Below are 4,636 nucleotides of genomic sequence, written 5' to 3'. Positions count from 1 at the left end.
ATCGAGCCCATTGGTGTCGAAGTGACTACTTCCGTCGGCCGCCCTTCGGAGGGACATCGTCAAGCTAACGGGGAGACAAGGCCAGTGCATCATAGCCGGCGACCTGAATGCCAAACATCAAGTCTGAGACAACAGTCGACAACAGACCATCTGGCGTCCATTCGACAATCGACTTGTACATCACGTACATGAACGACCACGTCTCGCAGCCGGTCGTCTATCAGGAGCTCAGCTCGGATCACTATCTGGTGGTGGTGGAAGTGGGCTCCTCGGTTAATCGGTATCAGCTGTCCCGACGAAATTATCATCGAGTAGACTGGGGCCGGTTCCAAAGGTCCATGGACGCCAACGTCGACTACGAGGCGCGGCCGGTAACGCCTGAAGCTATTGATCGTCATCTGCGTTCCATCGAGGAGGCGATCTCGTGGGCCCGTGATCAACATGTACCGACGACTCGGCAGGTAAGCAATACTCTCATCAAAGATTTGATTCGATTGCGGAATGTCACTGTACCCGAGCAGCACAAGTCAGACAAAAATGGTTGCAGCAACTTCAATGTGACTAAATCAGCCATTAACGAGTATGCACGCAACATTCATCTGACTCCCAACGACTTCTCGGAGGAGTTGGAGATCACAGCTGACGAATTGACGGCCTATATCAAATAATCGAAAAACATGAAGGCCTCAAACTTCGACAGCATCCTGAATCTCGAACTTAAACATATGAGTGCTCCGTTCTTCGAGCATCTTTCGCTGATCTTTAATCAGTGTCTCCGGCTCAGCTACTTTCCATCGTCCTGGAAGTCAGCAAAAGTCATCCCCATCCGGGGATCCTTCCTTACCCAAAAGTTATCATCCCATCAGCCTTCTCTCAGGATTATCCAAGCTATTCAAAAAAGCTATGCATCACAGGTTACTCGAGTCTGCCGAAAAGCTCAACATCTTGCTCGAGGATCATTTTTTCCCCACTCTAAATCCCCTAAACATGTTCCGTCTGTGGACTGTAAAATCATCCCCAATGAGGCCAACTACCTTGGCTTGACTTCCGACAGCAAGCTTATTTTCAGGCAACAGGTTGACAAGACGGTGACGAAGTGTAACATTTTGCTGAAACTGCTCGCATATTTGTCCCATATGAATAGGAAACCCAGCAAAGATGGGACTGATATGCGATCATTGGCAGTACTGTACCCTTTGGTCGGGGGTCAACTGTGTACCACCGGAGAACAGCGCACAAACAGGATTATTGGAGGACACCAAGGTCGCAGAAGGACCATAACTTTCCCGTACCATGACACAGTGATATCTACTCTACAAGACAAAACTCCCTTGTTGTGTCAATTTCATTACTGTTTGCTTTCATCAATTTTTAAGTTTGATTATAACGTTTATTTTAAAGTGTTTAGGTTAAGCTACAATTAATGGCGATGCCCTTGGTTGGCACGCTAGGGCGGCCCCTCTGGCCTACCCTTCCCTTCAAATACGTTGGTTCCACTGCAACTGGCGCGGCGGGACTCTAGGGTGCCCAACAAAGGGGACCCCTGCAGTCCCCTTTTATACTAGTGTTGAACTTAATCTAGAATTAAAAAACACTTTATATTCATTTATTTAGTTTACATCTAAACAGATAACACCGAATCAACAATTTGACGCCACAATACACGGTTCGAGGCCGCATCTCTCCTTCTTCGAAAACGCCCCACATTCGCCAAGAGGTCTGCCCGCCTCGCTCGCTGTGCTCCACGCCGTCTCGTACCTGCCGGATCAGAAGCGAACACCATTTTTGTAGGGTTGCTGTCCGGCATTCTTGCATCATGTCCTGCCTATCGAACCTCTTCCGGCTTCAGCTACCTTCCAAATGCTGGGTTTGCCATAGAGCTGGACGAGCTCGTGATTCATTCATCGCCGCTACACACCGTCTTCTTGCACACCGCCAAGCACCCGTTTCTCGAATACTCCGAGTGCTTGCAAGTCCTCCTCGAGCATTATCCATGTTTCATGTCCGTAGAGGACAACCGGTCTTATAAGCGTCTTGTACATGACACATTTGGTGCGGTGGCGAATCTTTTTCGACCGCAGTTTCTTCTGGAGCCTGTAGTAGGCCTGACCTCCGCAGGTGATGCGCCTTCGTATTTCACGACTAACATTGTCATCAGCCGTTAGCAAGGATCCAATGTAGATGAATTCATTGACCCCGAATATATCACCGTCTATCGTAACACTCCTTCCAGGTGCGCCCTGTTGCGTTCGTTTCCGCTCGCAAGCATGTACTTTGTCTTCGATGCATTCACCACCAGTCAAACTTTTGTTGCTTCACGTTTTAGATTTTGATCAGTCTGGTAGGCTTCCCAAGGAAGCTGCTCTCGTCCATAATTTTCCATATCTGTACGTGGTCAATACTGTTTTATGCCGAAATCGATAAACAGATGGTGCGTTGGGATCTGTTATTTGCGGCATTTTTGGAGGATTTGCTGTACACCACTTGTCTACTAATTAGCTGGGAGGGAGATCCAGATACTACACACGAAATAACAATAAAATTAAAAGTCATGACGCAAGAAAAAGTATGATATCAATCCAATGATATATTATGGCAAATAATTTCATAAATGATCACCACTACACCTTTATCCCTTTTTGTTCATCGAATCATCGGTATTTTGGCGTTTGTTTATCTCCGTTATCTTGTTTATATTTTTGAGATAAAAATTTATTGAAAGAAACGACATTAGCTTTTTGATTATAAAGGGATAGCCTTGTCGTCATGAAGAACTATTTCACAAGGACATTGCCAGTAATTGATGTTTTGGGGTAAGGAAAATAATCCCCCAACATATTGATTATATTCGAATGAAAATTATATGGGATAGAATGTTGATGCAATTTAGCTATTACCAATCAAAACTTCATTGTGGTCTAATTATTAAGATCTCTGAGCAAAGGTTCTACAGTATTCTTTCTTCCAGGTTCGATGAACGATTGAGCAAAAAAATAAATAAATAAAAATCTGCATAAAAGATAATTCTCGATGTTCCTTTGAAGAACCCTTAAATCAAAAATTCTGACATATCGATAAAATGTAACAATGAAAAATCATATCGTTTTAACCGATTTAACGGTATCGATATTTTGGAAAAGATCCTTTGCAATTTTTGAGTAATTTAAAATTCTTTATGAAACGACATCTATCGCTATCGATGGTTACTAAGGAAACTTTCAAAATTGGATATGAAGAATTTTAAAGAAACATAAAAAAATGGTTGGCAAGGATTGATTATTCATGTTGGCAAATGTGTTTTTTTTTTCTTTTTTGCATTTCGAAGTAGCTTGTAGCGGGTGGGAAAAGACAGAAGTTGCAAAGCGAAATCTCTCTTCCATTCTTTAACCATATATGCTAGATTCGGACGACGAACACTTTACAGATTTTTTCAAATCGTTAAAATCCGACTATTCACGACTAAAATTACGAAAAAAAAAATTTATGGTAGCTGCAGATTGGGTTGACTTTGAAAAACGTGAAACGAGCGATGCAAATAATGAATTAATAAGCGATAAGCAAAGGGAATCATTGCAAGAAGATGTATCCTAGATGTCTCCTTTTCGCTTTACAATGGACACCATTTTCAAACGAGTTTCACAGTTCGATTGTATTAGGCATTTTTTTGTTCAACAACCGTCGTTTCAAATATAGATTGATAATGTTCAATATAATTTTCTGCTTTTTATAGTTTTCAAGCAAATTATCAGTATCGATACTCCCCATTTATTAAACATTTTCAGCTAGGTCTGCGGTGACGTTTCATGACAACTAAAGTTAAGTCTGCACTGACATTCATATTTTTTTAATCTGAATCTCCCTCCCAGCTAATTAGTGGTTAAAAATCTTTTTCTTTTTCTTCTTCTTCTTATTGGCGTCCCCACACTGGGACAGAGCCGCCTCGCAGCTTTGTGTTAGTGCTCATTAAGCACTTCCACAGTTATTACCGAGGTTTCTAGGCCAAGTTACCATTTTTGCATTCGTATATCATGAGGCTAACACGATGATACTTTTATACCCAGGGAAGTTGAGACAATTTCCAATCCGAAAATTGTCTACACCGGCACCGGGAATCGAAGCCAGCCCCCCCCCCCCCTCAGCATGGTCTTGCTTTGTAGCCGCGCGTCTTACCGCACGGCTAAGGAGGTGGTCAAAAATACTTCTTTTTATTTCATTGAACAAAAAAACGGATAAATTTACAATACACAGGATTTTGTTTTTACACGATTTTTTTTCGCTCGTATTTTTGATCGTGTGACTTCAATTTACCACCAAACTCTTCGCAACATGTTTCAAAAAATCCAAAATAAATCGAAGAAAAATCACATGATAATTAATATGCGTTAAACATTTAGGATGAGTAGAAAATTGAGATAATGTAAATCGCGTAAAAACAAAATCCAGTGTACTAATTTTTATTTAAAACTTTTTGAAGGAATATTGTGTGGGCTGTTTGACATTATCTTTGGATTTTTGCGTAGAACAAAGTTGTACAGAAAGGAGATCATTTTACTCCAAAAACGAACCTCTGGTAGAAGGCATAAACCAACTTTTTATATAGTAATCTATAACCGACTTCCTCGAAATAGGTTGCCTT

This window comes from Armigeres subalbatus, chromosome 2 (assembly GCF_024139115.2).
Source record: "Armigeres subalbatus isolate Guangzhou_Male chromosome 2, GZ_Asu_2, whole genome shotgun sequence".
In the NCBI taxonomy this organism is placed as follows: domain Eukaryota; kingdom Metazoa; phylum Arthropoda; class Insecta; order Diptera; family Culicidae; genus Armigeres; species Armigeres subalbatus.
Note: the sequence above shows the minus strand (reverse complement) of the source record.